Consider the following 9,984-nt stretch of genomic DNA (forward strand, 5'->3'; position numbering starts at 1 on the left):
CTTCTTCTTCTTCGTTCACCGGCGCTTCTTCTCCGTTCGTTCACCGGCGCTTCTTCTCCGTTCGTTCACCGGCGCTTCTTCTCCGTTCGTTCACCGGCGCTTCTTCTCCGTTCGTTCACCGGCGCTTCTTCTTGGTGAGCAAAGTGTCGGCCATTGTTGAAGGCAAGGTTTTGGTGAGCGTGCGTAATTGACATGGCTCTACGCGACCCCTCAGAAAATGAAAACCCCCCTCCCGATTACGGTATGTAATTTGAACTGAAGCTTTTGGGTTTTCCTGCAGTTTGTTTATGAGAGTTGGGATATAGCGGGAATAGGATTAAAAAGACAGAAAATGATGAATATTTTCTATTTTATAGCATCAAAGAAATGCAAATGGCCAAGCATTATTTGCCATTGAGTCGGCAATTTTTCTTCTTTTCATCTGGATACAGCGATTTAATTTTGGTCTGCCTTTGGGATTTATGAACTGATTTGTTGATATTATTGCATCTAATGGAGGTTTTAGGAAGCTTCAAATATAGTTATCGTAATTGTTGCTCGATACAATCGGAACACATTTTGTTAAGAATTTATGCAATTGCCGAAAGTGGAAACATTGACCTGGTGTTTTTCCATCTCCACCATCCGTCAGTATGCTGTTTGCTGATAAATGTAAAGCAACTAGATAGAGTTATTTGTTCTTCTGAGGTTTGTTTTCCATCAAAGTCAATTACTGTAACAAATTATAATCAACTTTGAAATAACAAATAACTAGATAAAGCAATTTTGATTTTAATGAAATAACTCAACTTTCTGTAACAAATTATAATCAACTTTCTGTAATTTGTGTTTGCTAATGGTTGTGGATTTTGAGTACCTATTCCAATATTGAATTTGAGTAAAGGGGATATTGAATTTGGTTGTTATTGCATTCAGTTTTTCTGTGTATTTATATGGTTTTTCTTGCTTTAATTATTTCAGATGATTTGTCTCCCGTTGTTACTCTGAAATTGCATCATGGTGGACAATTCTATAGTAATCATGGATCTGCTGATTATAAAGGGGGGTTGATTGCTCTCATCTTCACCACGCACAGCTTGGTTTCCAACCCTTCGTCCATGGTTGTTCGTTCGACAGCCAACCACTGTTCCGTCACCGTCACTGTCCGCCGGAGCTTCGCCGGCGGTCTCCCCGTCGCCGGCCGGGAGTGAGGAAGAAGAAGCATTTGCAAGTGAAAAGCTAGAGAGAGAATTTTTAGAGAGAGAATTTTTAGAGAGAGAATTTTTTGCCTCCATTTTTTTTAGTTTTTTATATTTCTTTTCTTTCTTGATTGAATGCCAGCCGGAACTGACTGAATCTATCTTACCGGAGAATCTGTTGCTAGCCTGAACAGCCGTATGAAATGCCTTCTGTGCCGGGACAGTCTTGAGACTGACTTCTCATATAATCACATAGTAGAGAAGAATGCTGCTATTCGGAGAGTCTTGCAAGCGTACTTCAATCTCTCGTTGGTGCACACTCTGGACTTGTCGATCGTTATTCTATATGATAAGTGAAGGAATGCTGGATCTTTGCACGAATAAGCTGTGGGGAGAGTTCTTTGAACTCGATTCGCCGTGTGTGATAGAATTGTTTTCAGGAATGGAATCAGAATGCTCTGTTTGCTATTCAAAATGTACACTCTTGAAGGGTGTGACTAAACCATATTTAAGTATTCAATGAGTTTATCACTGCAACGAATAGAACAATAAGACGATAGGGGTATGCGACTAGACCTGCAAGCCTCTTTTTTGGTTGTTCTGAGGGGTTCATAATAGGCCAGCCAGGACTAGTGTGATCCTAACCGGTCTTCTTCTTACTTACCACTATTTTTTTGTCCGGGATTGATGTCCGCTTGGAAGAGTGAGGGTTTAGGCTTTCTAGGAAGAGATGAGACCAAATCCTTCTCACTTGAGAGATGCGAAGAAGGAATTGTTTTCAGGAAAAAGACTCGAAGGGAGAAGGTTGTGAGGAAGTGAATAATTTAGGGAACGGTCCAACCTAAGCCACAGTTTGATCTCAGTTTACAATGAAAATAAATGCAAGAAGAAGAAGGACGACAATGGGATGGGATTACGCATCTTCATAGGAACTATTCAACTTCGATCGCAAATAGCCTATGTGCGCGGGACTGCGCTACCAGTGATAAATAGCTGAGAAAGGAAACATCATGGGCTAAACCCACGAGCCAGAGATGGAATTCCCAAGTCGAATGGAAAATCACCCATTTCTGTAGCGGTTCCACCGACCGCTTTTCTACTACGGTAAACTTCACTCTAAGCTAATCCAGTTCTCTGCCTAAAGGTTCACTTGAACCTACCAAGCCCAGCACTTGCCCGCTTGATGGTCGGAGCGCTCTTTTATGAAGGAGAAGCGCGTATATCTTTTATCTATGCTTGGCTGGTGGAATAGATCATTGCATTTTTTAGAAATACTAAAAGCTGGCGATGACTTGTCAACTCAATCGAGATCAATCGCTTTCAAGTGAAAGATGTTTTCAATTCCCTCCTGAAATAGAAAGAAGGAAAAAGTGCCTTTTCGCTAATAAGATCCATACAAAAAGAAGTGCGTCTCACTGTCACGGGAATAGACAGAGAGCGATTGGAAGCCTTATGCTCCGCCCGCGGTGCTAAACTCTAAACTAAAGCTCCGCGAGAATAGAGTTGAGTTTTTTCTATGGTCCGAAGAACGCTCAGAATCCGGATGAGTTGACTCAGGCACAGATCCATTTTCCCTCTGCCTCGGCGTCACTCCAATAGCCGATGTCATCATTAGGGCAAACGATTTCTCTTTATTGCCTATCTCTCTAGAAAGGAAAAGAAGGTTTGGTTTTCATTGGGTATGATATTGAGTGCCGATCCGGGATACTCCGAAGGGCTACTAGGCTAGTCCATTGAGGGAGGCAGAAAAGGCCAACTATTCGCCATCGGGAAGTAGATCGGTCTTTGGCTTTTACGGCCTATACACCAATGGTCCTTGATCTGTTCTTAGTTGTCTGCAAGGGTAGTTGAGTTCTCCTCTGTTGAGGTTGGTTAAAGAAAAGAGCGTGCAAGAGTTTTTCCTCTTATTGGTAGTTCCGAACGATGCCTGTGCCTGCATAGTAGACCTTAGGATAGGTCTGCCAGATGAGGTGGAGGTTCCTTGGCTTTTACGGCCTATACACCAATGGTCCTTGATCTGTTCTTAGTTGTCTGCAAGGGTAGTTGAGTTCTACTCTGTTGAGGTTGGTTAAAGAAGAGCGTGCAAGAGTTTTTCCTCTTATTGGTAGTTCCGAACGATGTGTGTGCCTGCATAGTAGACCTTAGGATAGGTCTGCCAGATGAGGTGGAGGTTCCAGGCTGTTTTGGAGTTTCCATCTGGGCTTAGAGAACAAACGATCCTGTCTTCAACAGGGAGTTCATTCGGGCAATCTCTTGCATTAGACACTGTCCAGCCATTCTGCGGCTAGGAGGAAGGTTCCAATGCCCATTATGATTATGAAATCGCTTACTATAGCATGGTTCGGGAGACCTCTTTACCTTAGAACAGCTGTATAAATACACCCTCTCGCTGACGCTCGAGCAACTCTCGTCCCTTGCGCTTAAGAGGAATGGTTGAAACAGCCTTACGGAACCAACTGAACCTGAAAGTCATGACCCAAATTGCCTCTCGTTAGAACGTTTAGTAAGGACTGATAAAGCTAGAAGAGGTTTTTTATGCTATTTCAACATCCAACGAGATTGAAGAGTCCCTAATAGGGGACTATGTCAATACCCTTGAAAAGCAATTAAACACTAATAAAGTTAGCTGCTTTGTCTCTCGCTGTCTTAACTTCAGTGCTGTGTTTTGCCTGACTCTAACAAATGCGCCTTAGCCCTATTTGCCCGATTCACCTTCTCCTGGAACAACTTTCTATTCTGTATTGAGTTTCACAGTCTCCCTCTATTGCAAACTGGAGCTTATATAAAGCGGCGATACGAAGAATCTGTCTGTCTTTACAAATGGACTTAGACTGACTTTACTACCATCAAAGCGTCCGGTTCTATTCCTTTTTGAAGTTAAGGCTTTTCATCGACGAATAAATAAGCTCTTTTTACTTAGCCCTGCTAATCCTAAAGTTGTTTTCAATGGTCGAGCACTTCGTTCATGAGTTGCTATTGCTTTAGCTGTGAAAACTATAGGATCAAGATAAGAGTGAAGAACAAGTATCCCATTCCCTCGATTGCGGAGTTGTTTGATCAACTTGGGGAAGCTAGCATGTTTAGGAAGCTTGACTTGAGATCGGGGTACTATCAAGTAAGGATTGCCGAAGGAGATGGGCCGAAGACCACATGTGTAACAAGGTATGGCTCCTTTGAGTTCTTATTCGGACTCACCAATGCCCCTGCCACATTTTGCACTCTTATGAACCGGGTATTCCAGCCTTTCTTGGACAAGTTTTTCGTAGTTACTTGGATGATATTGTGGTGTATAGTAAGACTTTAGAGGTACAAAAAGCACCGGAGACAAGTTTTCCAAGTACTTAAGGAGAACGAATTGTACGTGAAGAAGGAGAAGTGTGCTTTTGCACAACATGAAGTCATGTTCTTGGGGCACATTGTGGGGGGGAGGTAAGCGGAGTATGGATAAGTCCAAGGTTCAAGCCATTCAAGATTGAGAGCCACCAAGGAAGGTGTCCGAGCAGCGTTCTTTCCTTGGCCTTGTGAACTACTATAGGAGATTTATCAAAGGCTATTCTTCCATGGCAACCCCGCTCACAGATTTGTTGAAGAAGAATAGAGCTTGGGTTTGGGATGCTAGATGCCAAGATGCATTCGAGGTTGAAAACGAGCGGTGATGGAAGAACCAGTGTTAGCTCTTCCGGATTACACCAAGGCATACGAGGTACACACTGCCCGATTTTTCCATTGGTGGAGTGTTGATGCAAGAAAGCCATCCTGAGAGCCGCAAGCTGAATGATACCGAGCGCCGCTATACAGTTCAAGAGAAGGAGATGACCGCGGTGGTGCATTGCCTACGAACTTGGAGGCACTACTTGTTGGGGTCCAAGTTCATTGTCAGGTACCTATTCGAACCTGCAAATAAGATAAGGTGGTTGAAAGCAGTAATAGCCCAATTTCCTACAGTTGACCGATACTGGATTTCTCCATAAGATCTATAAGAGAGGATATTCCATGAAGCGGTATCGAAGAAGAATAGTTTGAAGGGAACAAGCAAGGGATGAGCGCGCTAGCGCGATGCCGTTGCGCTAACGGCTCGCTACCTTTTTAGTTGCCGACGATCGGTTTCAATCTCCCAAGCAAGTTAACCAATGTCCTGATCAGTTAAACAAAGCCATATACATTGCTCGTTGGTTCCTCCCGACTCTTGGTAGTAGGGAGTCTACTACATTACACAAACTATATCTATTTGAACCTCTTTTTCATTTTGTATGATAGATCGTAAAGAAATAATCAAAAAGCTTTGCCGGACTTCGCTATTCAAGCATACTACGATATAAAAGAAGTTCTCATACCAATCCTCTTATTCCATTTCTATTCCAAATCCAAGTTTTTATGATGTCTATCAGCATTGAGCAGTGTGTTGCAGTAAGTAGTTGTGAACTCTTTTTCAGTTTAAATAGCATATATTCGCTGTTACAGTTTCTGTCCTGATGTTCATCTCCATTCTTTCTGAGAGAACTGGATCGACCTGGAAAGAAAGATCAGGGAAGGCTAAGAAGGTTGCTGTCTTTCTTCTATTTGCCTTATTTTTTGCTTACTAAAAAGCTAACTAATAGTTTTTTTCTAGACCAGTTTCCTTCTAGGTCGTTACACTTTCTGTTTGAAGGTAAGCCCTGTAAGTTGGAGTGATAGGTTACCTAGGTGGGGTTACAGGCCAGTTAGAAAGCAGGATTATTAAGCAAGCAGGAAGTCAAATCCCGTGATCAAGCCAGTTTCTTTTCAGCCGAGTTCTGTTCTAGCCAGGCCAGTTGCTTTCTAGCGAGTAACTCCGTCTTCTTTCGGGGTAAGTCCTTTAGCATCCTTGCACCATTGTGCTTACTTACAGGTAAGGAGGAAGGATCCTTTCAAATGGGAAATTCTAGATCAAAAAGTTCATCACGTTCGAGTGCTTCTGTCTTCGTGCCAGTACCCTTTATAGACAAGGGATAAGAAAAAGTCTCTGTTATTCAGTAGTCCATGTCCCTTTTCAAGCGGCTATTTTCTTGCCGTCCATATAGATCAATAGCTGGTTAGTTGGCTAGACAACAAATAAGCTAGTTCAGTTCCATCACTTACCCCTTCCTTAGCCAGAACAGTTAGAAAAGGAGGATTTTTTAAAGTTCAATCCATCAGATCTAGGCGAGAAAAAATTGTTGTTTAGAGCAACATATTCACATGGGACAATCTTTCTAGTCCTGGGAAAGAAAAACGGAACATCCCTCTTGAGTCTATTTCATCCCTTTTTCTTTCTCGATGCGAATTGAATACGAATTCAAAGAGTCCTTAGGCCGACGAGATTCTTTCTTCTTCGCACGAGTGGATATTTCTATTTTTTATAGACAACTGTGGCACTTTTCGGATCCATTTCTAAGGAGCAGACGATGTTGGCTTAGCGAGATGCGCCTTTTTGGGGAAATGTAAGTTTCATTAATAAAAAATAGGTAAAAAGTACAAAGTACAACAATCAAATGGTGGTACCCCCAACAGACCAAGGGATACGCCAAAGTCTATAGAGTGCACATGTACTAATAGAACTGGAAAGATTAATACTAATTATCCTCTGTCTAACGTCTTCTATGATGCAAGTAGCTAATACAGCTTTCGGTCTATGGGTGTGCTCAAATCGTCTCAAATTCCTCTCTCGCCATATATGGTATATGCATGCACCAAGTAATGCTCGATAAGCAACATTAACAATATGCTTCCCCCTCCACTTCCTCGATGCCCATTCCACATCTCTTGTTCACTCACGATTGGGCCAAGCAAATCGGATATGATGTCGTATACCTGCAAGGCATCCTCTGCTATATCGACATCGGAAGAACATGTGAGTGTGTGTCTCCGCTGCACCCTTGTCATAGAGAATACATCCCCTTAGATGCGTCATCCATGGTTTATCAGTTGTCGGTAGCTTCTCCTGAATTGCTAACCAAAGAATGAAGTTATGACGGGGAATCTTCAAAGAACCCGAAAGTAGTGAAGACCATCCTACTTTCGGTTCAGGTGGACAGAAAAGTCTATATAGGGATTGTGTAGTGGGCCGTCCCTCTGAAAACCGCCAGTTGATCCTGTCATCCCCTCCATGAATCTGGGGTAACATGTAAATAATCTCCATACATTCCAAATCGGTAATGAAGGGCCACTGCCATTGCCCCTCATTAATGAAAACTTGTAGTTTGGCGGATTCATCAAGTCCTAGGAGGCTCGGTCCCCTTGGGAATCTAGCAATAAGTGGGCCCAAGTGGTGCCACGGGTCCTTCCACAAGTAGAATGACCTCCCCTCTCCAATAAGAAACTCTGTCATAGGTAGTATAGAGCTGCGAAGTCGGAGCAATTTCCGCCATCCCCATGATCCTCCCTTCTCATTAATTGTCCAAATTGAAGTGTTGTGCAATCGTGTCTGCTTTAACCATTCAACCCATGTAGATGTTCGGTCACATCTAATAACATCACATAACTTGTTTGCTATTAATGAGCGGTTAAGGATACCGATATCCTTAATTCCTTGGCCTCCTTCTTTAATTGGTTTACACACATCCTTCCACGCTACCTTGGTGTATCCCGACGTAGAAGTGCCTTTCCAAAGAAAAGTTCTGAGCCGTTTCTCAATTTGTTTAATAATAGCCTTCGGTAAGATGAATGCAGACGCCCAATAAATGCTCATTGTTGAAAGTACAGATTTAATGATTTGTATACGTCCAGCATATGTAATGAAATTCCTTCCCATCCATTAATGCGAGCATCAATTTTCAATAGAAGTGGTTGACAATCGGATATAGACAATCTAGAAGACAGTAGAGGGAGACCCAAGTACCTCATTGGTAGTTGGCCCTCTTGGAAGCCCATAATTGTTAAAATCTGATCCTTCCAACCTTGTGCCCATCGAGAGATAATGACATGACTTTTTTGTACATTCAGCCGAAGTCCCGACCATTCTGCAAATCGGTCCAAGCCCCTCTTGAGGATCCTGAGTGAATTCAAGTCAGCTCTACAGAAAAGCAATAGATCGTCTGCGAAACCCAACTGGAAGACTTTGGCCGGCTCACATTTCCAGTGATAAGAGAATTGCAAATCCTGCTCAATAAGTTGCATTAATCCCAAATGCAAGACTTCCATAACGAGAACAAAAAGAAAGGGCGATAGAGGGTCTCCCTGTCTTAATCCACGTGCTCCTGCAAAGAAACCGTGAGGGTTTCCATTAAGACCAATCGAAAATGCCGCCGTCGTTACACACTCCTCAATCCACCTGGTGAACGTTTGGGGGAATCCAAAAAATTGCAAGACCGCAAGTTGGAAATCCCACTCTACAGTATCATATGCCTTCCTGATGTCGACTTTTAGGGTACAACGAGGTGGAAGCCTCACCTGGTTGTATCCCGTGAGCAGTTCCTGTGCCAACAAAATGTTGTCCCCAATGCTACGCCCTGGGATAAACGCTCCCTGACAGGGACTAATTATCTTGTCCAGAACCACACTCAACCGCTGGACAAGTAATTTCGCAATAATTTTGTATAACACATTACAGCATGAAATTGGCCTAAAATCACCAACAGTCATAGGAGTGTGTACCTTTGGGATAAGTGCCAAAAGTGTGGAGTTGACTTGTTTGAGTAGTTTACCGGTACTAATGAATTCTAGTACCGCCTTTGTAACTTCCTGTCCCACCACTGGCCAGGCTGCTTTAAAGAATCTTGATGAGTATCCATCAGGTCCCGGGGCCTTGTCATCTGCAATGTTAAATACTGCTTGCTTCACGTCATCTGGTGTAAACGCCAATATCAGATGGCCAGCCTCTTCATTAGAAAGAATATGTCTTGCCCACGGTCTGAGAAAGCCAATATCTAGCGTAATCTGACGTCTGTTACCGCCCAAGAGATTTTGATAGTAACAGACAAATTCTTTTTTTTTTTTGGTAAAAGTAAGTTTCATTGAGTAAAAATGGTACAGTACAACAATATGGTCCCCAAATGGTTTATCCCTCGACAGGCCAAGGGATTCGCCATAATCGAAATAAAGCACGTGTACTGACTGATCTAGCGAGTGAGATGCTATGGATTCGCTGTCTAATGTCGTCAATGATCAGTAATGCTATGGTAGTAGGCGTCCTCTCGGTGTGATCGAATCGTCTCAGGTTTCTTTCCTTCCAAATGTGGTATACACATGTTGCAAGGAGTGCTCTATAAGACATGTTGATTATGTGTTTACCCCTCCATCTCTGTGAAGCCCATGTAATGTCATCCTTCCACTCTCTATTGGGCCATAAGAACCGTATCGTTCTTCGAATTTCCATGACACATCTTCGACTAAATCTGCATTGGAAGAATAAATGTGCATGTGTCTCTGTCAGTCATTCATTGCATAGGATACATGGGCCAAGGTAGCAAGCCATGGTTTATCAGTCGTAGCCATCTTTTCTTGGATGGCAAGCCATAGAATAAATATGTGGCGTGGGATTTTGAGTGATCCCGAAAGTAGTGAAGGTGGGATTTTGAGTGATCCCGAAAGTAGTGAAGACCAGCCTACGTTCGGTCCTGGTGGGTCAAATAACTCAAAGATAGCCTGTGCTATTGGTCGATCATTCTCAAATTTCCAAATTATACGGTCTTCCCCTCCAAAAATAGTGGGTAGTACATGTGTGATCTCCAAACACTCAATATCCGTGATAATGGGCCAATGCCATACTCCTTCATGAATCACCGTGCTTAGTCTGGATGACTCATCTAGTCCAAGAATCCTCGGTCCTCGTGGGAAGGTGTCGCAAAGAGGGCCAAGGTGGTGCCATGGA

This window comes from Sesamum indicum, unplaced genomic scaffold, assembly GCF_000512975.1.
Source record: "Sesamum indicum cultivar Zhongzhi No. 13 unplaced genomic scaffold, S_indicum_v1.0 scaffold00173, whole genome shotgun sequence".
NCBI classification, from domain to species: Eukaryota; Viridiplantae; Streptophyta; class Magnoliopsida; order Lamiales; family Pedaliaceae; genus Sesamum; species Sesamum indicum.